Here is a 25595-nt window from a genome sequence, read left to right as displayed (position 1 = left end):
TGGCTCAGCTTATTGCCTCGGGAGGGGCCTTAAGATCTCATCCAGAGTGCACTAGCCTTGCAGCACCGGAGCAGCTGATAGACTTGAGGAGTCTAGGTAGATGAATGGATGGAGCTGCCTTGGGAGAGACCCATTTTCAAGGGCTGACTGCGAGTAGGTGCTTAGGAAACTGAAGGTGGTTCTGAGGAGGGGATAAGGGAGTGTGGGAATGAGGCACTGAGGGCATTAGACCCCTTACAGGCATTAGAATAGCCGGGGGTGAGGGGGTGCTTGAGGAAAGCAATGCCCTTACCCTTGCTCAAGCATGATACCGCCTGCCACGCTCAGGCCACTGGTAATTGGGTAGAGATCTTCTTCAGTAGACAGAGTACATGTTGCACAGTGTGTTCACAGCTGTCAGCTCTTGGAAACACTTTCGCCTTCCTTTGTGCCTCCTTTCGAATTCTCCAAACCACTTGTGGTCCCACATAAGTCTCTGAATGCCCTTTTCAGCTTGTCTGAATTGTAGCCTTTATAAACAGACTCCAGTTCCATCAGCCTATTCACAGAGAGTGTTAAGAAAAAAGAATAGCGCTGAGGAGCGGTAACGTTGGGTAGCTATTTTTTTCACTAATATGTGAAGAAGGGCACTGATAGTGCCTGCACGTCAGCTGGGTCTTGTTACTCCTCACAGCTCATCTTTGTAGTTAGTGTTATGACCTTTTTTTTTTTTTTTTTAAGATGAGTGAACCAAGGTTCATGCAGGTGCTAAGCAGGAGGGTTGGGATTCTCACCCAGGCTGATGGTTACAAACCTCACCACTTCCCTGACACTCACCAGAAAGCAGCAGCTGCCACCACAGCGGCAGATCTGGAAGGTCAGCGGGGCATCAGCCTTGGGAAAGAGGGCCAGGAACTTCTCTTCCAGTTACAGTGCATCCTTGCAAATGTAGTGTGTGTGTATAGAGCAATGTGAGGGAAAGCAAAAAGACTCAGAAGAGGCCACAGTCCCTGCAGATTTACAAGCCCTTGAAGGGCCATAAGGGATGCTTAGAAAAGAAATTAAATAAGCAGCTGTAAGTAGGGAATGTTTAATTTCCATTTTACTCAAACTGTTGTTATTTCTCTTTATTCCAATGCAATATCCCAAGTTAAAAATGAGAATTAATTGTAATTTTAATATGGTATAAGGTAGAGCAAACAAAAATATCCATGGACTTCAACAAAAGTAGGTATAAGAGACATGATTCCAGATGTCCTTTGATATCTAGGAGTCTACAAGAGTGAAAGGAATGTGTTAGGAAGGAAGCCTTGTGACACAAGGTTGAAAGCTAAGAGAATCAGTCCTAACCTCCACTCTACCCCAGCCCAACCCAGCCGTTTACTCCACTGTTGCTTCTAGCTCCTTCCTTCATTCATTTATTCAAAAAATATTTATTAGGTCCTCCTGCTTTTCAGACTCAAGGGATTTGGCAGTGAAAGCAGTAAACAGTGTTCTTGACTAGGACATAAGTTTTAGAAGAGAAAATAGTTAATAAATAGGAAGAAAAGAATATGGATAGATGGGTGATAGTTATTTAGATAAAAACACTAGAGGTGTTAGGATAAAAACCAAGATGGCTCAGTGCTGAAAGTGGGCCTGATGGGACACAGGCGGCATAGTGGTAGGTTTCATAAAGAGTGGCCAGGAGCCCTCAGCCCCTTGGGTTGTCATTGCACCTTCTGAGTCTCAGTCTGTTTGTAATCAAAGGAGAGTGTTTCCAGATGATCACCAAACAGCTGTAAAATTCTGTGCTTTCTTTAAGGGACAAATAATCTTTTTTTTTTTTTTTTGGATCTAAGAGGCAGAGAGAGCTCTCAACCACTGGTCCACTCCCCAGACTCCCTCAACTGCTAGGGCTGAGCCAAGCCAAATTCAGGAGCCAGGAACTCAATCCAAGTCTCTCACGTGGGGAGCAGGGACCCAACCGCCTGCTTCACCAGCCATCACCTGCTTCACCAGCAGGAAGCTGGCCACACACCAGAAAGAAGCTGGGATTGGGCACAGAGCCAGGACCCAAACAAACCCAGGCACTTCAATTTGGAATGTGGGAATCTAACTGGCACCCTACCTGTTGGCCAGATGCCCACTCCCAAATAATCTTTGTATGTATAAATTATAGTCTTTATTATCCATCGATCTCAAAATGCAATAAGAATGTTCACTGATTCTCAGGGTTAATTCCATTTTACATTTGGGGAATTTAAACTGAAAATAAAATTCCTTCCCAAAGGTTGCATAATAGTGGAAGAAGGATTAAAGCTCCCAAATCCTGGCACTGTTAGTCCAAAAAGTCCAGCCCTCACTGTGGGGTGTAATGAAAAGTGGAATTGAAATGTCAAAGCAGTTCAAAGTAGATTATAGATGTGTAAGCTATGATAGACTAAAATGTTTACAAATAAGGAATTGGATAAGTATATCCCACAGCACTCATTAATGGCAGGCAAGTAAACCATGTGATGTTTTAAGCCAGTAAAATAGCAAGTCCCCCTCCCAAAAAAAATCTATAATTTTAATCAAAAGTTCGTTTCAGTCATTGAAATTCTGTTATTGCTGCTTACAAACATTAAAGTCAATCAAAACATCAGTAGCTTTGCAAGATCAATATTTTTAATATGTTTGCATTGCAGTGCTGCAGGTTTTTGGCTAATGGATCGCACCCATATTGATTTCCATGGGAAATGTTAGTCTGATACTGAAATAATTAAAAAAAAAACAGGGATTATTGGTTTGGAATTTTGAAGCAGATAGAAGTATAAAAATTGGTTATTGACTAAATTGCTTGGGGTGAATGAACCTTGGACACTAGCAATAAACTTGTAGCACTCAGTCATTACTGAATAGTACCCTAGTCCCTTAAACCAAAAAAAAATCAATCAATAACCTATTATAACAATGCAAATTGTGGTGAAATGAAATAGTAGGAATGTGAAAATCATATTTTATCAAAATAAATATTAATAAGTATATGTATAGGCACATTGAAAACCTCTGCTTAAACATGGTAGCTGATTTTGACTTTGAGATTCATGCTGAAGATAGTTTGAGTAGCTTTTTTAAAGAGATAAAATGCTGTAAGATAACAGCAAAAGGAAGCATACAGTTATTCTATGAACAGTAATGAAAGTGCAAACACTGTAGCTTGGCAAACCACAGATTCTGTTATTCTGATTCAGAGCAAGAGACAATTGTTACTCTGTTCTCAAAGAATAGGAAAAATGTATGCAAGCATTAGATTAGATACAGACACATTCCCCACAATATGAATCTAGTGCATATTGCATTGCTCTTGCTTTTCAGCCTTTGCTTATTAGGAGAGCCATTTTTTCATCTAGAAAGTTTACTGTGTGTTGTCATTTGGTTACTCTTATAAATTTATTTATGAATTCTTTTTCAGAGGCAGTCTAGAGTTTTAGAGTTTTTTAAATGTTTCAATGTAAGTTCCGCCTAGGATTCATATTTTGTTACATATTTTTATTTACTACATTTTTTAAATTGGATATATTTTTACACGATTTGGAAATATTTAGCTGCTTTGAGGGTAAAGAGGGATTAAGTTATAAAGTAAATTATTAACCACACTGTTGCATTTTGTTGCTGATAAGCCTGGTCAATATTTTCTTTTCACAATAAGTTGGGCTCCCTATATAAATAGAAAATTGATCATAATTCCTCCTGCTGCATGAGATGGCAACACTCATGCAATAGCATTGGAAGTCCCTTTCAATTTAGTGTTAACTTTGATCACCATTTTTGTCAAATTTCTTTCATCCTATTTTGAATTCTTATCTTCTATCCTTATACATAGCATTACCCCGAATTCGATTGGTAAGATTAGTTTTTTCCTATCATGTTTGAGATTTACACCTGGATCTGACTTTTCTGAAACATTCTGTGTCTCCTCCATCAGTTAATCAGTTAGGACATTCTGTTTTGATGGATCCAGCTTTCAGAATGATGTATGAGACAGGAGACTTCACCATTATCTACTGTTAGGTACATCAGACCTGAAAGTAACCAAGTTGTATAAGCAAAGAAATATGCATGTAACTTGTGTAAATATTCATACAATTTTTGCTAAATCATTCAATGGTTTTCTGCTATGGATACCACTAGAAGAGGATCTGTGGTCTTAAAAATGATAGGATTCTGGCCGGTGCCGCGGCTCACTAGGCTAATCCTCCGCCTTGAAGCGCCGGCACACCGGGTTCTAGTCCCGGTCGGGGCGCCAGATTCTGTCCCGGTTGCCCCTCTTCCAGGCCAGCTCTCTGCTGTGGCCAGGGAGTGCAGTGGAGGATGGCCCAAGTACTTGGGCCCTGCACCCCATGGGAGACCAGGAGACGTACATGGCTCCTGCCATCGGATCAGCGCGCTGCGCCGGCCGCAGTGCGCCGGCTGCAGTGCGCCAGCCGCAGCGCGCCAGCCACGGCAGCCATTGGAGGGTGAACCAACGGCAAAGGAAGACCTTTCTCTGTCTGTCTTTCTCACTGTCCACTCTTCCTGTCAAAAAAAAAAAAAAAAAGATAGGATTCTAGTTCCCTTTCCTACTATTTCAGAATTTTCATATACAATTGCTCCTCGTATTATTTTTGGCTTTCCAAGAATTCCATCTGGAATTTATGTCACTTATCATGGTCAGAAATGCTGTTTCCTCAACAGATAGAATTTGTGCAGTCCCCAGCTAGGATTTCCATTTGTCTATCTGGTCAAGGAGCTGGGCATGATGAAGTGGGGAATCATCAGCTCTTCGATGTCCGGCAGAATGAAAGTATAGCTTTCCCAGACTGCACACCCACATGTCTCTCTGCTCCGATCCCATCAAGATTCCTTTCATCTAGGTCACCAGTGCCGTTTCCAGTCAGGATGGTTGTCATGTGACACCTCTCTCATAGCTTGGATGAAATCATGTAGCTGTAACTCAGTCCAGAACATTCCTGGTATCTTTACTGGCAGTCCCAGCAAAACCCAAGATGATGTCCTTCTGCGAAGTGTGGTCCGAGAGCAGGGCTGAGGCTGAAGAGCAGGGCAGGTTTGTAAAACTCATGTACAGCCCTGGACACTTGCCGAAACCTGTTACATTCAATAGACAGCAGTTAGATTACCTGACAGGTAGTTCTTTACTCATTGACAATGTCAGAAAATAGGGCAGAGAGAATAGCAAAGAGCTGCTCCTAGTACAATCTTTTTATAACAGTGGTTAATGTCAAACATTTCTACCGCAGTCTGAAGATGATTTGATTTTAATTTGTAGACAAAAACAGACCTTTGTACTCTGGGTCATTCTTTAAAAAAAAAAAATCTCCATCTGGAATCAGACAATTCAGGTAGTCTATACCAAGCTTTGTCTTGAAACAGCTGCAAAATACCTAAAGGTCTTTATTTATCATCAAATTATTACACCTGCATGTGACTCCTAGATTGTGTAAAAGACAGTGGTTGAAATCAGCCCAGGGGTGAACATTTGGCACAGTAGTTAAGAAACCATTGGGATGCCCACATATGGAGTGCCTGGACTGAAGTCTTAGCTCCACTCCTGCTCCCTGTCCTACTAATGTGCACCTTGGAGATAGCACGTGATGGCTCAAGTAGCTGAGTCCCTGCCACCCTTGTAGAGATATGACTTGAGTTCTAGACTTCAGCCTGGCCCCACTCTTACTGTTGCAGGCGTTTGAGAAATGAACCAGTAGATGAATGCAAGTCCCTCCCTCCCTCCCTCCCTCTCCTCCCTCTCCTCCCTCTCTTCCCTCTCCTCCTCCTCCTCCTCCTATTCCTCCTCCTCCTCCTCCTTCTTCTCTCTCTCTCTCTCTCCTTTTCAAATAAATTAAATAAATAAATTGGGGGAAAAGGACACAGGATCTGGAAGCATAGTGCCCAAGTTTGTACCCTTTCTCTGCCGTTTTTCTGTCTCTGTGACCTTGGACAAATTGCCTAACCTCTCTCTGCTTCCATTCCTTCATTTGCCAACTGAAAATAATAGCAGAGCTTATCTCATAGGATGTTGTGAGGCTTAAATACATGTGCTGCATTTATTACTTGTTTCTGTATACAATCTGTTCTGGCATCTATGCTGTTGGGAAGAGGAATAAAAGACTTTAATGTTTAGTAACGCTCTTAAATCCTCTGCATTCTGGGAGAGCTCTCCCCATCTTCTGCCCCCGTGGCACCCTGCACCAGCCCTACCATACTGTACATTACTGTTCTGTGTCTGTTTACACATGGCTCCCACCTGCATTGTCTGTAAGCTTCATAAGGACAAAAACCGTGACTATTTTATCATTGTTTCAGGGCCTAGTGCCTTCTGTATACTCAGTGCATACATGAATGCCAGATGAATGTCTAACAATATCATAGATGAACTCTCACAAGTACTGGAATATCCATCTGTAGAATTTTGTTTCCTGTTACTTCCTGGTGTTGGCAGAGACCAACATGTGGTGAATGGCTTCTTTCAGCCTCTGCCCAGAATGTGCCAACCTTTAACATCCTCAGCCTTACCCATCCTTTCCTTCAAGTCTTTATACAGACGGACGCTTCCTCCTCAGTGAGCCCTCTCCTGACTCCCTCTTTGAAAACTGCGTCTCTGTCCTGTCTGCTCTCTGTTCTGTTTCATCTTCCTGTAGCGTTTGGACAGTCTTCCCCCTCTGTAGGTTTCAGTTATTTGTTGTATTGATTTGCTGTTGACCTCCCCTGCACCACACTGGAACATCAGCTCTGTCAGTGTTGCGCATGGTTATTTCTCTAGCACCTGGAACAAAGCCTGGCACTGGGAGGCAGCTACTTTTATGATATCTGTTGAATTAATTAAAAAATTTAATGCACTGAGAATGCCAGTTGGGAAGTAACTGGAAGCAAAATTACTCTTCAAGGATAGTCAACCAAAAGTTAGAAACAAGAAAATTTGGGCTCGTCTTGAGAGCGATCATACATAATTTTTTACTATGCTAAAGGTATAAACTTCAACTTCCTTGAGCTCTTTAACCCAGCCTCCATATTCTGAAAATCGTTCCTTTTTAAAAATTTGAGAGGCAGAGAAATACAAAGAGCGAGAAAAGGCAGAGAACTCCCATCTGCTGATTCACTCCTCAGATACCCTCAGTGCCCAGTGTGCACAAGGCGGAAGCCAGGAATCCAACACTGTTCACCCACATGGATGACGGCAACTCTTTTTTGAGCCATCACCTTTGCCTCCCAGGGTCTGCAGCAGCGGGAAGCTGAAATCAGGAACCGGGGCTGGGAATTCACCGCAGAGGCTCTGATAGAAGCATCCTAAATGGTGTCTTCAACTGCTAGGCCAAATGCCTACTCTCTGAAAACAACTATTACCAGAATATTCTCCCAAGGGTTGTTTGGAGGCGTCCATTGTAAATTTTTTGATAAAATGATATATGTCTGAGATTGTATTTTTTAAATTATATAGTATCCTAATGTTAGAGGCATTGATTTTAAGGTTAAACTCTAAAGCGACTATTTCTTTAAATATGTGGATATGAACTTTCCATAGAGCATTAATGCAGAATCTCTGCAAGATTTTAATTAAGAATAATTAAAAAATCTATATTAAAATATGTTTTATTCTGCCAGCTTAGTAGGGGTTTTTATTTCAATAAAATTTTTATTTTCTTCTATGTTACAGCATAAAATGCTGCACTGTGCTAGTATCAGCTGGGAAAATGTCGGGTGCGAAGTAGGAAGAAACAATGTAATTTATAAATTAATTCCCCACATTATGTTTGTTAAATTTTTTTCATTAAGATTAAACTTCATTTCAATGGATAATTGTTTAAATTAATTATGAAGAGTCACACAAATACAAAAATGAAAAAGAAAATTATATAGGAGGTAAAGAGGAGTTGTACGAGGAGCAATGTAAAAAATATAAAGGCTCAGGTCAGGATCAGACCTGAAGTGAAATTTAGTTTGCCATTCTGTTTGTAGGGTTGTGCAGCTGTTTAAGTAATGAGGTAAAAAAATAAATAAATAAAATTAAGTAAGTTTATATTAAGAAGGAAAGTTTAAACAAAATAGTTCAGGAAGATAAATGATTGGTTACTGAGTGGGGTGGGTCAAGAAAGGCAGATCCTATACAGTGTAACAGGTAATGCCCAAGTGTTCCTAAAAGGGAGAGACACAGAAAGTATAAAAACCTGAGGGGAAAAGCAAAGAAATGACAAAAGTAGTAGTTATTGGTTGGGAAGAGATGGAACTATCCTATGATAAAATATTTGAGAGGAAGACAGATGTGAAGAAAAATGAAAAGTAGATACAAGTGAAAATAGAGGGGTGGACTACCCTTTTGCTCACCATAGCAGGTGACTGGACTTCTCTAGTTTCTTGTCTAAACTTGTGTTTTTAACCAAAAAAAGTAATGTGCATGACGGACCTTCAAGCATTTTTTATTCGTTCTTTCCTACCAAAAAAAAAAAAAAAAAAAAAAACTCCTTTCTCTCACCACTGCATTCCCCATATTAGTTTCTCTATGGCTAATAGTAGAGTGTAATCATTATATAGGGTGAGTAATGTATTGGATCAATAACATCTTTATCCATGCGATAGTAAAATAATTCAAGTAGATAGGCATAAGAATCACATGGGAGCTATTGGTATAAGTAAGAAAGAATGATTCTAATCATCACATCCCACAAGGCATTCAGGAACTAAGGAGAGTAGGGCCATTAGCCTAAGCATTGAAAGAGTGCTAGTGTTTAAAGATTCGTAGAAGGGAATATGAATATTTTAACTAGCGCTGTCAACATGACCAAGGGCTTAAAAGTATAGAATGTGTGACATGGACATATATAATAACAAAAAGGAGTTTGACAGACACATCACTGGTATGACTAGAAAAGAGAAAAACAAGTGTGAATGAGATGACAGAGAATACAGGGGGTCTTCAAAGGGCTCATGGAAAATGCATATTATGAAAAACCCATGTGTGATTTGAAACATTTTTTGCACCAGAATACATTTATCTTGTAATTCTATTTTTTCATGAACTTTTTGAGATCCCATATATAGGTTAAGGAATTTGTATTTTATTTTTACATCCAAAGATTTAAAAGTTTTTGGTTTTTTTTAAAAGATTTATTTGTTTTTATTTGAAAGTCAGAGTTACACAGAGAGGAGAGGCAGAGAGAGAGAGGTCTTCCATTCGATGGTTCACTTCCCTGTTGGCGACAAAGGCTGGAGCTGCGCTGATCCAAAGCCGATCAGGAGCTTCCTCTGGGTCTCCCACATGGCTGCATGGGTGCAAGGACTTGGGCCATCTTCCACTGCTTTCCCAGGCCATAGCAGAGAGCAGCCGGGACTAGAACCAGAGCCCATATGGGATGCCGGCACTTCAAGCCAGGGCGTTAACCCGCTGCGCCACAGTGCCGGCCCCATGATTAAAACATTTTTAAGGGAGGAAGCAAATTATCTGAGCCTATACTTCAGGAAAAAAAAGAAATGATCTGGCATTTATGAGTAAAACATATTGGAAGGGAAGGCTGAAGGTTATAGTCCCTGAAAAAGGTAGTAAAGCCTAAATACTGGTTAAGCGTGAACAAGAAGAAAGTGGGTGCAGGCTAAGGGCCACACAGACCTACGATCCATGTCACTTGGCCATGAGAGTCAGCTGAAGTTTATTTTTCAAATAGGACAGGGTATTTTATTCTATTTTTTTGGCGGAGGAGGGCATCTTGTTTTTTGTTTGTTGTAGAATCTCTGAAAGAACAGGACACACAGGTTAGGAAAGTTTGAATGGAGACTCAGGAAGGATTTTGTGCATGGTGCATGCCCAGTCAAGATGCTGCTGTGTCTTTCAGCCCCTGTTCACTGGGGTGATGATGTGACCAGTTGTGACACCTCTATCTCATATCAGAGTACCTGTGTTCAACACCCGGCTCCAGCTTCCTGCTAATGCAGACCCTGGGAGGCAGTAATGACGGCTCAAGTGATTTGATGTCCACCACCGATGTGGGAGACCTGAATTGAATTCCCAGCTCCTACTTCAGCCCAGCCTACTCCTGACATTTAAAGGCATTTGGGGAGCTAACCAGTGGATGGGAGCTCTCTGTCAACATCTCTGTTTCTCTTTCTTCCTCTCCTTTACCCTCTCCACTGGGCACTGGAGAGGTTGCTCGAGAGGAAAGCATAGAAATTGAGATTTGTGATTGAATTCCTTGCATGAAAACTTTATATTCTTTTTCACTTATTTGAGGATTTCAATTAAACTTGCCCTCTTCTAGGATTACCAAACCTTTATTTTTTTTAATTATCTTATTTCTTGTTCCATTAGCTTTTTCTTTTTTAAAAATTTATTTATTTATTTGAAAGGCAGAGTTACAAAGAGGCAGAGAGGGCAGAGAGAGAGAGAGAAGTCTTCCATCTGCTGGTTCACTCCCTGGCCAGAGCTGGGCCAATCTGAAGCCAGGAGCCAGGAGCTTCTTCTGGGTCTCCCACGCAGGTGCAGGGGCCCAGGTATTTGGGCTATCTTTCACTCTTTCCCAGGCCATAGCAGACAGAATGATTAGAAGTGAAGCAGCCAAGCTTCAAACAGATGCCCATATGGGATGCGGCACTGCAGGCAGAGGCTTAGCCCACTATGCCACAGCACCAGTCCCCTGGATACATTTCCAAAGGATGTAAAGTCAGTATATTGAAGAGATATTCACAAGCCCATGTTCACTGCAGCACTGTTCACAATAGCCAAAATAGGGAATCATCCTAAGTGTTCATTAACAGAAGAATGGGTAAAGAAAATGTAAGTAAACACATGGAATTCTGTTCAGCCACAATAAAGAAGGAAATCCTGTCATGTGCAGCAACGTAGATAGACTTGGAAGACATTATATTCAGAGAAATAAGCAAGGCATAGAAAGAACAGTAGGATACCTGCATTCACCTGCTAAATTGGAGGTGTCTTAGATATCTGTGTGGAGACACCAAGAAGGCAGCTGGATGTAAATCTGGAGTTGAGGAAAAATGTCAGTGCTAAAGATATAACTTTAGGATGGACATGTCAATAGATGGCACTTAGAACTCTGGAACTTTATGGTATGATCAGAAAGAAAATATCCAAGGAGGAGAGAGGAGACTTAGGGGCATTCAAACTTTAGACACCAGCCAGTGGAGCAGGCCACAGCAAAGCGAGTATAGAAAACCAGGAGCTGGTAGCCACCTTCTGTGGAATCGTAAAAAGTTGAATTCAGGGGCCGGTGCTGTGGCGTAGTGGGTAAAACTGCTGCCTGCAATGCCGGCATGCCATATGGGCACCTGTTTGAATCCTGGCTGCTCCACTTCCAATCCAACTCTCTGCTATGGCCTAGAAAAGCAGTGGAAGATGACCCAAGTCCCTGGGCCCCTGCACCCATGTGGGAGACCTGGAAGAAGCTCCTGGCTCTGGATCCACTCAGCTGCAGATGTTGCAGCCATTTGGGTAGTGAACCAGAGGATGGAAAACTCTCTCTCTCTCTCTCCCTCTCCCTCTCTCTCTCTCTCTCTCTTTCTCTGCCTCTGTGTAACTCTGAATTTCAACCAAAATAAATAAATCTTAAAAAAAAACTCTGTATTAAAAATGTTGAATTCATTGAAGGAAAGAGCAGAATGGGGGTTACCAGAGGCTGGGAGAGACGTTGGTCGGTAGGGTCATAAGCATTAGACATGAGGTGTTCTATTGCACAGCAAGACAACTACAGTTAGTAATGATGCATTGTATATTTCAAAATAGCTCAAAGAACGTTAAATGATCTCCCCACAAAAAAATGGTGAATGTTTGAGGCTATGAATATGCTTATTACCCTGATTTGATCATTCCATAATATATACTGTGTATACATCACATTTTACCTCATAAATACATGCAATTATTATTGGCCAATTGAAAATAAATGCTGAAAAATAATAATGTACTATATTCTTGAAAGTCACCATGAGTGTATATTTTACTTTATTGTTTTTAATTTTTTATTCATCTGAGAGAGATAGAGACCTCCCCAAATGCCTGCAATAGTTGAGACTGAACCATGTTGAAGCCAGGAGCCAGGAACTCAATGTGGGTTTCTCACATGGATGGCAAGGGCACAACTACTTGAACCATCACCTGCTACCTCCTGGAGCATGCATTAAAATGAAGCTGGATTCAGAAGTGGAATCAGGATTCAAATCCAGGCACTCCAGTTTGGACTACAGGCATCCCAACCAATGTCTTAATCACTAAGCCAAATGTCTGCTCCCAGAGAGTGGGTTTGTTTTTGTTTTCATTTTTATTAATTCCTTTTTTTTTTTTTTTTTTTTTGAAAGACAGAAAGATCTTTCATCTGCTGGTTCACTCCCCAAATGGTTTCAACAACAGGGTTGGGTCAAGCCAAAGCCAGGAGCCTGGAACTCAATCCAGGTTTCCCACACAGTTGCTGGGGGCCCAGCTACTGAAACCATCACTTGCTGCCTCCCAGGGTGTGCGTAGCAGGAAGGTGGAATTGAGAATAAACCAGGACTCAAACCCAGTCACTCCAGTTTGTTGTTCAGGCACCCCACCCAGCACCTCAGCCACTGTGCCAAACTCCTGCTCCCAAAGTAGATTTTAATGTTTTCGCTACTAAAAATTGATCAGTATGTAATGGATATATTAATTAGCCTCATTTAATCATTCCACAATGTATACATATATCAAAACATCACATTGTACCCCATAAATACTCATATGTACAATTAAAAGGAAGAAAACAAAATGGCTATGGAGTAAAAGGAGAGATTTTACAACTAGAAGAAAAAGAAGACTCATAGGAGGTTTTGAATTACTTGTTTAATCAAAGAGACTTGAATGGCTGCAAACAGTGACTGAGAATATGAAGACTCAAAGGAGAACTGGGTTATAGGATGGAGATGCCTTTGAAAGTAAGGCAGGATTTGATCCAGTGCTCAATTTGGGGGACAAATTGCCTTTTGAGAGAAGGACACGTTTAATGCTGGCAGCTCTTCCAGCTTAGTGGTGAAAAGTGAAAGGATTCCCTTCTGATGAATTTGGATTTTGTTCTGAAGTAGGAGAACAGTTCATATGCTCAAGAAGAAGAAATTGCAATTAAAAATGGGAGAATGCAAGATAGACAGTTTTGCAAATGAAAATGTCTGTATTTTTTTATTAAAAAATAATCATTCTCTGAAAAATTCAATGAAAAGAAATTAAAATTCCCAGTCATACCACCCCTGAGGAATAACCTGTTTTTGTCAGCAGTGTACACAGACTTCCAGATTTCTATATGTATTATAAACACATATTCAACATAGGTAGTATTATATGCACATGTGCATATTATTCTATAACTTGATTTTCTCTTTGTTGTTTTCTTCCAAATATAAAAATAGATTATAGAATACAATAATTTTAGAATTTGGCCGCGCCGCGGCTCACTAGGCTAATCCTCCACCTTGCGGCGCCGGCACCCCGGGTTCTAGTCCTGATCAGGGCACCGGATTCTGTCCCGGTTGCCCCTCTTCCAGGCCAGCTCTCTGCTGTGGCCAGGGAGTGCAGTGGAGGATGGCCCAAGTCCTTGGGCCCTGCACCCCATGGGAGACCAGGAGAAGCACCTGGCTCCTGCCTTCGGATCAGCGCAATGCACCGCGGCGGCCATTGGAGGGTGAACCAATGGAAAAGGAAGACCTTTCTCTCTGTCTCTCTCTCTCACTGTCCACTCTGCCTGTCAAAAAAAAAAAAAAAAAAAAAAAGAATACAATGATTTTAGAATTCAATGATTGAGCAACACTGTGACCCGAGTTTTGGATAATGATAAGATGTTTATATAGCAGCAGTCTATTAGCAGAAAGAAGCCAGTCAGCTGGGCTCATCCAACACTGGGTTTTCAAGGCAAATGCCTAGACAGTGTAGCATGGCAGATTAGGAGAATACAGTAGAATACTGGACCATGGGCTCTAAGCAGTTTGATAGGGAAGTGCAAACAGAAAAGAGCTAATAGAGAGAAAGGAAAGGTTAAATGTACTGAAAGTATTGGAAGAGTTTTTAAAATTTTATTATTTATTTTCATTTTCTCTGAAAGTCAGAGGGCCAGAGACAGAGATCATCCATCCACTGATTCACTCGCCGAATGCCCACAACAGCCAGAGCTGGGTCAGGCTGAAGCCAGGAACCCAGAATGCTATCCAGATCTCCCACGGGGGTGGCAGAAACCCAAGTACTTGAACCATTACCTGCTGCCTCCCAGGGAAGCAGGAGTCAGGACTGGAACCCAGGCACTCTGATATGCAGGGATCATGGGCAGCATTTTCACCATTGCACCACGCATCTGTCCCCCAGAGGATTTTTTTAGTTAGGAAAGTAGTATTTTAATGAGATGCTTGAAAATATCAGAGGCTGTGGTCAGATGGGGGGAATGTCAAAGCTTAGTATTTCAGCAGAATGCTGCTGTGTCCAGAAAACATCAAGGATGGACGGTCAAGGTGGAATGGAAAGAAGGGTCATGGCAGATGAAGCCATGCAGAGGTCAGACCATTGGCTGGATTGCCCACGTGATGGTTGAAGTCTCCAAGACATAGTTGGGTGGAGAGAAGCATCGTTTCAACTTCTGGGTTTTCTTTCACCATTAGAAATTACAGAGTCAGAATCAAACGACCACCACCTCAGTTGCTTCTGGAAAAAGTCATGTTTGGCATTTTATTTTATGTGGAAGCAGCTACTAATATATGTAAAATGCTTAGCTCATGCCTAACACAGTAGTCCTCAATACATTATAGCAGTATGATGCTATTAGAGGAACATGATTTAAATACAGGTTTTTAAACTTATTTTATTTATTTGAAAGAAAAAGAGAGAGACACAGCAGAGTCAGAGAGCTCCAATATGCTGGTTCACTCCCCAGTGTCCACAACAGCAGGGCCTGGACCAGGCCAAAGCTAAGAGCTGGGAACTCATTCTGGGTCTCCAATGTGGTCAGCAGGGACCCAGTACCTGCTGCCTCCCAGGGTGTACATTAGCAGGAAGCAGGAATTGGGGGCAGAGTGAAGACTCAAACCCAGGCACTCTGATAATGGGATGCAGACCCCTTAAGTGCCCTCTTTAACCACTGTGTCAAATGCCTGTCCCAATATGTGTTTTTAGATCGGGATTTGTTTAGTATTCCTTTTAAGCTTAAAGTCTGGAATTTGAGCAACCTTGTTCTAGGATAAAAAGGAGCAGACAGCTTCAGGCAGAAGTTGTTTCTGGAATCCACAAAAAGGCTGGGAATGCATCTGAGAAGCAATTGGGATCCCATTCTCAAGTTCTGGAAAAGTAGAAAGAAGTACAAGACATAAGAAACTAGAAGGAAAGTGAATTTTAGACAAAAGAACAAACTCTGGTGAACAGTCTTTCCTCTCACCTTGACAAACCTGCATGAGATCAGAAGCAGTGAATCCTGTGTGAGACCCAGGAATCTGAACTTCTCATAAGCACTCTTGAGCTATTCTGAAGTGAGCATGCTAACATTTAGGAATCACTGACCTAGGCAGTCAGCATTCAGAGTGTTCTTTTCCAAGATGAAAATGCAGGGGAGACAGAAAATAATTGTACCAAGAATATATATAAGTTGATGGCGGAATTTAAGATTAATTTTTGAGTCCCTTTTTTCCTTCTTTTCCTCATTTAGTTAAAATAATGATTTATCTTGTCTTAAAAAAAAGAAAAACCTAAACTCTGCTTCTATCTTTTTTAAAAAACCTTTTATTTAATGAATATAGATTTCATAAATATAACTTTAGGAATATAATGGTTCTCCCCACCATACCCACCCTCCCACCCCACTTCCATCCCACCTCCTCCTCCCTCTCCCATCCCATTCTTCATTAAGGTTCATTTTTAATTACCTTTATATATAGAAGACCAACTCTATACTAAGTAAAGATTTCAACAATGTGCACCAACACACACACACACACACAAAGTATAAAGAATTATTTGAGAAAAAGTTTTACAGTTAATTTTCATAGTACAACTCATTGAGGACAGAGGTCCTGAATGGGAAGTAAGTGCACAGTGATTCCTGTTGTTAATTTAACAATTAACACTCTTATGTATGATACCAGTGATCCTGTCATGAGCTGCCAAGGCTATGGAAGCCTTTTGTGTCCATGACCTCCATCCATGTTTAGACAGGGCCATAAACAAAGTGAAGTTCTCTCCTCCCTTCAGAGAAAAGTACATCCTTCTTTGAAGGCCCCTTCTTCCCCCTGGGGTCTCACTCACAGGGATCCTTCATGTAGGACTCTTTTGGTTTATTTTGCCACAGTGGCTTAGCTTTCGCTGTTAACGTTTATATTTATTTTATAAATTTAAAAATCTAATATAAGCCTTAAATATAACAAGGCTACTCTATAATCTCATAGCATCTTTTCTAAGGAAAGTTCAAGATAAATTAGAAAACCTGTTAGTTCATTTAATATAAAACACTTCTGATGAGAAATATCACAAATCTGAGTTCTAAAATGATTTATAAGTCAATGACAAAATAAATATTTCAAAGCCTCATGACCTGACACTTTTCTTGTCCACTCACAATGAGGCTGTTCACAGAAATGTAACTTTTTTTTTAAGATTTATTTATTTATTTGAAAGTGAGAGTTACACAGAGAGAGAAGGAGAGGCAGAGAGAGAGGTCTTCATTTGCTGGTTCACTCCCCAATTGGCCAGAATGGCTGGAACTGCACTGATCCGAAGCCAGGAGCCAGGAGCTTCCTCCAGGTCTCCCACAGGGGTGCAGGGGCCCAAGGACTTGGGCCATCCTCCACTGCTTTCCCAGGCCACAGCAGAGAGCTGGATCAGAAGTGGAGCAGCCAAGACTCGAACTGGCGCCCATATGGGATGCTGGCACCACAGGTTGTGGCTTTACCCACTGTGCCACAGCACCGCCCCAGCAATGTAACTCATAAGTTGTTACAGAACGTCAGCTGCAGTTTTACGTTAGGAAGTGTAATAGGAGGGGCAAGCATTGTGTCACAGCGGATTAAGCAGCTACTGAGGATCCGCGTCTCATATTATGGTGCCTGTTCAGGTCGTAGCTACACCACTTCCAATCCAGCTTCCTGCTGCTAGTGCCTCCTGGGAGGTTGCAGATGATGGCCGAAGTGCTTGGCCCCTGCCACCCACGTGAGCAGAGGCCTGATGGAGTTTTAAGGCTCTGGGCTTCAGCCTGGCCCAGCCCTGACTAATGAGGGCATTTGGGAAGTGAACCAGTTGCTTGCTCTCCTCTCTCTATGTTTTTCAAGTAGATGAAAAACAAATAAACAAACATTTTTTAGGGGCCAGCACTGTGGCACAGAAGGTGAAGCTGCCGCCTGCTATGCCAGCATCCCATATGGGCACTGGTTCCAGTCCTGGCTGCTTCTTTTCCAATCCAGCTCCCTGCTAATGAGCTTGGGAGGGCAGCAGAAGATGGCCCAAGTGCTTGGGCCCCTGCCCCCCACATGGGAGACCTAGAAGAAGGTCCTGGCTCCTGGCTTTGGCCTGGCCTAGTCCTGGCTATTGTGGCCTTTTGAGGAGTGAGCCAGTGGATGGAAGATATCTCTTTCTCTTTTTCTCCTTCTGTCTCTGTCTCTGCCTTTCAAATAAATAAAATAAAATAATGAATTTCTTTTTAAAAGCTGAAAGCAGAACTTAACATTTCAAAACAAAGTGTAGAAGTAACAGTCCTCCTGGGACACTTTAATGTGTAGCAGTATTACAAGAAGCATATATGTTGCAAACTAGTTTGTTAAGAAAACATAGTGGCCAGCGCCACAGCTCAATAGGCTAATCCTCCGCCTGCGGCGCCAGCACCCCGGGTTCTAGTCCCGGTTGGGGCGCTGGATTCTGTCCCAGTTGCTCCTCTTCTAGGCCAGCTCTCTGCTGTGGCCAGGGAGTGCAGTGGAGGATGGCCCAAGTGCTTGGACCCTGCACCCCATGGGAGACCAGGAGAAGTACCTGGCTCCTGGCTTTGGATCAGGGCGGTGCGCCGGCCGCAGCATGCTGGCCGCAGCGGCCATTGGAGGGTGAACCAACGGCAAAGGAAGACCTTTCTCTGTCTCTCTCTCTCCCTGTCCACTCTGCCTGTCAAAAAAGTAAAAAAAAAAAAAAAAAAAGAAAACATACTTCAACATTGCGAGAATGCTAACATTTGACCATTCTTTCATCTATGTAATTTGTTTTTTTACCTTGAGACTTAATTGCTCACCATAATATTTTTAGTATAAATGATACAAATGTGTGTTTGAAACACTACCAGAAATTCAAAAAGGAAATAAATAGCACATTTATTCTACAAGGAACTGTGTGACTAGATTTCTAAAAAGCAGATTCAAATAAGGACAATTCAGAAAAGTCACACTAACTTGGAATCTTGGCTTGTTTGTTTTAATTGCTATTTGAATCTTGGCCAAAGGTATATTGAGGTAGTGATACATATTTGTGTATGCAGGAACAGCTGTACATCATTGATTAATGTCTTCACTTAATGAATTTTTATTGAGCAAATGCTATGCGCTTACAACAGGAAGTAAGTGGTGAACAGGCAAATGAAGAAGATAATGATAATGTTGATGACGAAAGCAGCTAACACGTAGTGAGTACTCCCTGGGTGCCAGGTATTTATGTGGATTAGTAACTGTATGAGGCAGATTCTTCTATTCCATTTTGCGACTGAGGAAATACAATTAGAGAAGGCTCATGGGTAAAAAGTCTGCACCCAGAATTCACACACTGCACATCTGACCCCAAAGACCAAATTCCTAGCTAACAAACCATCAAATATACTCATTTTATTCATAGGGTGTACATTCTAGTAATTCATTTATTTAACAAACATTTATTGAGTGTTTACTGTATGCCAGGCACAGGTCCTAACTCCTGGATTATAGTGACAAAAGGATTCACAGGGTCATTGCTATCATGGCTCATACCTTTCAGAGCCTCCAACCAGGACTTTTTTAAAAGGAAGAAGTATATGTACATTCACACAAGAACCAGACATGGTAAAGTAATTACTAACATTCAAAAACATTGATAAACTATTAAACATTATATAATATGATTAAAAATACTGCATATTCAGAAAGAGTGCTGCTATTTTTACATCTTAAAAGTTCATTTTTATCTAAGCTAATATCTTACTTGAAAATGGAAAAAGAAAAACCTTTATCCTAACCAAAATTTATTCAAAAGCTGTTTCTTTCAGTTATTAGAAGGTGAAATTCTGCATATGAAAACAAGACTTTTTATCAGTTACCAAGCCACTGAGGCCTTGTATTATCTGAAGTTAGATTTTATCCAAAATTCAGGATTAATGTGGCAATGACAAATACAACTATGCATTGAACAGTTTTTCTCAGTGGGAAAGATCTAATGGATTGTGAATAATGTTTTTGAAAAAGTTATACTGTGCAATAAAATTAAGAGACAAACTGTGAAGTACTTTACAGTTTTGTCAAACTAATTTATTAATTCCAACAGGTGACCTTTTAAAATGTTTGTTATCAAATCACCTTCCTTGTAGTTTAAAATTTCTTCATTGGGTTAGGGATCTCATTTTGAATACAGACTGTCTAGTCTTTCATGGGTAATTAGCTGAAGCCATGTAAGAGTATTTAGATTAAAAAAGAAATCACTGCTTTACCAGTATTTTGATTATATCAACAATTAGGATATGTCAGAAATCAAAGTTGAGAGGCCAGTGTTGTGGCATAGCAAGTTAAACTGCTGCTCCAGTTGGAGCCCAGCTGTTCCACTTGTAATCCAGTTTCCTGCTCATGTCCCTGGGAAAGCAGCAGCAGCTTTGGCCCCTGCCACACGTAAGGGAGACCCGAGTGTAGTTCCATGCTCTTGTCTTTGGCCTGGCAAAGAAAAGCAGTAGAGTCCAAGGCAGACAGAGCATGGTAACTTAGTGGCATTTTGGCTGGAGTTTGTTTAAGGGAATTGTGAATGAAAAAGTTAAACTTAAAAGCCACATCTACAGGATCTAAAGAGATTGAACTGTGTTTTGTAGGCCACAAAGAGTCCCTGGAGGTTTTCGCACTGGGAGGTCTGATGAATGCCACATGTTAGAATGATTATGTAACCATGCATGTGTAGGATGGGTTGGTGAAGAGTAGCTTAGAGAATAGTACAGGAGTCGGGGTGGTAGTGTTCCCCAAACTATACCACTTAGAATATAATTTTCTGATAATGTAGAGACAGTAATAACATCTCTTCTTTGGGGGATTATTTTCTTGATTTAAAAAAAAAAACACTATATTAAATCTTTCTCATTGAATTACAATGTACATTAATACATTAAATACTGATACCAAAGAAACTGATAATTTCACAAATTTATTTGCATACAAAAGGCTTTGTTGAGTACATATCTAATCGCCAACCTGCCAAGTTCCACTGAAGCCCCAGAATTTCTGGATTTATCAGTTACCAACTTATTTGTAAGTCTAACTAAGAAATGGTAAGAGTAGAGGCAAATTTGAAATTCTCTTTTTTAAGAAAGAAACTGAAATGTCCTTTAATCCAGACCCTATCTTTCATGCTGGTAATTAGAAACTGAAAGTCACCATTGTCTTTGAGACTTTCCTAGGCTAGTAATGCCCTTAATGGCATTCGTTCACCAATCCTCTCTCCCTCACTATACCATAAAATACCCAGGAATGGGATTAGCCCATGTCTTACGGCCTGTAATCTCTATTCCTGACACATAGTAAATGGCAGAAAAATATTTATTGAAAATAATGAGAAAACTGAAGAGTTTTTGAGTTACCTGTGGTCACACAGCTGAGAGCAGAATATATTGAACATAAATGAAACACAGACATTATGTATGGGTAAAATTGAACAGGCATGGTAAAGAAACTTAAAGACCGGACACTTGGTGTATTCTAGGTGTATAAAACTCACTGGCACTGTGTCACTAATGCTCTCAGTCTGTTTCCTCATCCAAGCTCCAATCCAAAATATAGGGAGAGCTCCGTTTTTCATTAAAATAAATAGTGAAAATTAAGCAGATATTTTGATTTCTGTTACATTGGAAATATGTTATGAAGGACCACAGTTAAAAACAGTCTTAAGTATCTGCTTCTTTATATTTGTACGTCTATAATATTCCTGGACTTCACAACTTTTTCTGTTTTTGTATTTTCTTCACTTTTCTGGGCCTTTCAAAGGTGATTGGATCTTTTAAAATGTACTAATATATATGCATATATAATATTAGGATCAAAAATTTTAAATCTTAAAATGCAAGAGCTCCAGTTGTCAGAAGATCATAAAGTCTTTACTTTTAATGACTGTTAAAAATCACCTTCTGTGAGATCTCAGCTTTGGGATTTTTCTGACATTTCAAGACTTAAATTTGAAAGTGTGGAATCTCTATAAATACAACATTACCACAAGCCCAAAAAAGTCAAGAAATGCAAAAGGTTAGATTCTTACTAACTCCTCTCCCACATTGTGCTCTAAATTGAGTTATGTATCTTAGAGTTAAATACAAAATCAGGAATACTTGATATGAAATACAGTTTAGATTATGACATATTAAGTTTTTCTCTTTGAATTTTGGGAAATAAAATTGCGTATGTAAATCATTCAATATCACATTTTTTGCATGTGCCCTTAAGGCTTTTTTATGTTTTCTTCACATAGTCCCCTCATTTACAACTTTATCTTGCTGTGGACTAACCATATGGGAAATCCACTATTTTAAACTTAAGCTATTTTTGTGGTGTTACTGCATAAGAAAATGCCTTTAGAGTAGAAAAATCATATATTTTTTAACCAGATTACATAAATAAAAATATTTTTTCTAGTGGTCATTCATTGATTCAATTCAAATTATATACTTTTTAACTCCTAAATATTTCTAGAAAGTCCCCAGTGCTATGACTGAGTGAAAACAGAGGATAATAAAGAAGTGCCATGAGACCTGGCCATTTTCAATGTGTTGAAGATTTTAAATTATGTGTAATTTACATGAGACATATAAATGAAAGGATAGACTTCACTAGGATTTTTTTTTTGCTTTAAAAATAGGGTATTTCTCTCCTGCAGCAGCATCTCACATCTCATACATATGTGCATATTTAGTTTTCTATGTAGCATTCGGTCCCAAGAACACTAATTATAATTTTAAATTATCAATAAGATATAGGCTTAAAGTACAGTAGATGTTGAATTTCATATCTCTTGTAAGATTCCCTATCTAAAGAAAGCAACTACTTGATGCCTTTATTTTCTTTTTTTTTTTTTAATTCCTATGAACTTTATAGTCACTTATATTTCACCTTTTAAGAGATAAAAGCAGTGTTTGAATTTATGGGATGCAAATGGTGTTCGTGTCTAAGGAAAGCAATACTGAGTGACAAGATTATTGGTAATAATTCCTCTGTCTCAGAGAACAAGTCTAAAACCTCCCTGTAGCCCTCAGTTCACGTCCGACCACCTCAGAGGATTTCTTTGAAGCCCCTGTTGGTGGCATCTCCAAATGATGTCCGTTGATCTGCGGCTATGCCTGGGACTGTCACTACCAACAAGTCTGGGTTGTACCGCGTCTTGGCTTTTTTCCTGTTTGTGTATTTGCTTGTCATCTTTCATATATGTCTGCCCCCCACAGAAGTTTGCCAAATTATACTTCCTTGGGAGCCCTGCAGTTGCTCTCAGAGATCTCCGCCTTGACTCTGTATTTCTCTCCTAACGCAAGGCTAACTGAATTCTGTGCTTCTATCATGCTACACTTCTCAGGGACGTTATATAAAGTGAACAGCTCTCTGTAGAATCAGTAGTATTATCTGGTGTGTGGTGACATCCTACAGGAGCGAGCCAGCTTCCCAAAGAGTATGCTGTGTGTCTGCATAATGGGATTATTTCTGGAAGTGGCTCCTTTGGCCCGAGATGTGCACCCCCTCTCGAAACACATTTGGGTGCTTTAGGCATTTTCAGTGTGCTTTGCAGTCATTTTCCCTCATTAGCCACTCAGTTGTGGTTTTGATTCTCTCTGATACACAAAGACATTCGGCTACACAGTGGGTAGGAGGTAGAGGTAGGAATGAGAACCCCAGGACAGGGACCAAGGCCCGGTTTGGCCTCTCCTTGGCTACTTTCCATTTTGGACAGCCCATTGTTTTTCTTTGATGTGTGGAGTTTAATTGCTTATCTCCAAACACAAGGCTCGAGCGGGTGGGAGTTTGTGCGGGGAGAGCCATTTGCCCTTTCCTGAATGAAAAAACCTGAGCATCATTCCACAGTCTATTTTCCACAGAGAACCATGCTGTAAGGGTGGTACAAAAATGTTATTTTTGACTGCCCAGTGTTGCCCAGGCTTGGCCCTGATTTATCTCCTGACCTCACAGTAGCCTCTCGTGCCCGCCTGGCCACAGAGCTTGATTATTTTGTAATTTGATCTTCACAGGGACTCCAGCTCCTGGCCCGCTCCAGGCAGCAGAGTGTGGCAGCAGGCCTGCCCACTCGCCTCAGCTTCTAGCATCACATTCCGCCTTCTCGGCGCTTCTGACATTGGCTGCCTACAAAGTTCAGAGAAGCTTGAAGTCAGCCCACAACAGAGGGAGACAGAAAAGGAGCTTTTAGAAAGCTCGGGAATCTTGGTCTCATATGTGTCTTCTCTTAATAGAGTCAGTCCCACAACCCTGAATATCTCTGGCTTTCAAAGAAAAAACTTTAAGTGTCGGACAGTTTTCAAAAATCATTTTTCCAACTTGAACACTATTTTTAGAGCTATCAGGTTTTAGCTATCAACTTTTGCACATTTCCGTAATATGTTAAGGCTCTTCAGAAAAGATGAGGAAATCCTCTTTTTCACGTCTGTTAGCGGCCGATTGTTATGGGTCATCATAATTAGCACAGCACCCTTCTTTCCTTCAGCCAGATATTTATAGGAGGATGATACTTGTCAACATCTTTATGAGATAACATGACTGCATCCTGTTGGCTGCAGAAGAAAAGCACAGTGTGCAGCCTGGCACAGTGACATGACCTGGAAAATTGAGAGCCCACACCATTTTCATTTCCTTCATCCAGCAAATTTTTGTTCACCGCCAAAAACGTGCAGGCCCTCCTTTAGGCACCAGTGAAACAGCAGCGAGCTAGACACAGCCCCTGCTCTCCCTGGGCTTAAAGTTTCCTCTGAGACATAAAAACTCTTACACAGTAAATCTGTTTAGAAGCTTTCAGGAATTACATTGGCCAATTCCAAATTTTGTTAGGTGTGAACCAGAAACCCTGAGAATTGGAAACGGCTTTGGAGTAGTTTGCAGAGCCTCTGTCCTCCTACAGTGAGGAATGCCCTCCATGGGGTTTGTTCAGGGGAGCAAACAAAATATGCACTTCAGGTTTCATTGTTCATAAGTGAGGAAATCATGACCATCAGTTAAGATACAATCTAAAACCTAGCCAAAGCTCCGCTGAAACACTTCGGTTTTCTGACGTTATCATTCAGATGTTCAGTGGACCAGCAAGAAAGCTTGGAAAATGAAGCATAAACAATGTGGTGCTGGTTTGCTTTAAAATCCCTAATATATGTTTTGTAAACAAAGCTTATAAAAGTTAGTACTCTACTAATTAAATAACAAGAAAGATTTTATGACTCCATGAAAAGCCAGAATTTAAAATGCCTTCAGGGGACCAGGTGCTGCAGTGACATCACTGGGTGTCACACAGCTTTTTTTCCCCCTCGATACTTGTATTTGGTCATAATGGGAAGAAATTGATTCCAAATGTGTTTTCTTGACCCCCTTCTGCATTCGTGTTAGTGCCTAACCTTAAACGATGTTTCTACAATCTCGGTTGTATTTACAGTAATTATATGCATAATGTAGCATATTATTGTCCAGGCTTCCTGTTTAATCAGTACAGAGCTTCTTACAAGTGCAACTGAAAAGGGCAAACAAAATTAAAGCTCTATATACCAAAACAAGTTTGATTTGCTAAGCTCCCAGCATTCCAAAGTACACAAATTTGTTCCACTAAGTTTTCCGATGGCTTGCAGATGGGCAATGATTAATCAGAGAGCTAACTGTGAAGTAGTTTGCAATTAAACTGGAAAGCTCTGAAGCATGCTAATTGAATCAGAAAATTAGAGACACTGAACAGTAATTGGCTATTTCTCATGCAGCAGGTGCCAGGCCACTCATCTGTGGAACAAGGTATTTAAGGCACATTAGCACTAGTAAAAATACTTCTTGATATGGAACAGTTAGATTTTCTGCTCATTTTCACCATGGATGTCAAAACATACAGCTGTGCTATCTGGTACTTGCAATTCATGTTTGAAGAATTTAAGTTAGGTAAACATATGGGAGAAAATGGTGGGCAACCTCGAAGTGCACAGGAAGCATTTTAGCAGTGAAACCAAAAAATGAGGGGCTGAGGTTTTGTTTTCTCAGCTCAATCACTTTTGCTTTCTTATCATCCATATTTAGAGGTTGAATTTTCTGTTTAGTGTTAGTTTAAAGCAACAACAGTATAAATCTAGTACCGCTGTGACTTTAGTAGATACATAAAGCCAATTCATACCATGTCTCAGCATGAGTTTATATCTTCTAATTAGTACCACCATTTTATAGAGCGAGCACACGCTATGAAAGTTTGT

At 40.6% G+C, this 25595-nt stretch overlaps 1 protein-coding gene across 9 annotated transcripts in view; it reads left to right on the top strand.

Moving 5' to 3' along the window:
• The window catches only part of ARB2A (ARB2 cotranscriptional regulator A), a 472110-nt gene that overhangs the window by 392763 nt on the left and 53752 nt on the right, over positions 1-25595 (top strand). For 6 of the 9 annotated variants that reach the window (XM_051853991.2, XM_070056470.1, XM_070056472.1 and 3 more), the window contains one exon: positions 1-25595. This exon is cut by the window's left edge and continues 2431 nt beyond it; it is cut by the window's right edge and continues 19219 nt beyond it. The exons of the other annotated variants lie outside the window; for them this stretch is intronic. The gene's annotated coding sequence lies outside the window, so the exon portion shown is untranslated. 9 annotated transcript variants of the gene reach the window in all.

The sequence above is a fragment of the Oryctolagus cuniculus genome, chromosome 14 (genome assembly GCF_964237555.1).
Source record: "Oryctolagus cuniculus chromosome 14, mOryCun1.1, whole genome shotgun sequence".
Lineage (NCBI taxonomy): Eukaryota > Metazoa > Chordata > Mammalia > Lagomorpha > Leporidae > Oryctolagus > Oryctolagus cuniculus.
Note: the sequence above shows the minus strand (reverse complement) of the source record. Positions and strands in the feature narration are given on the sequence as shown.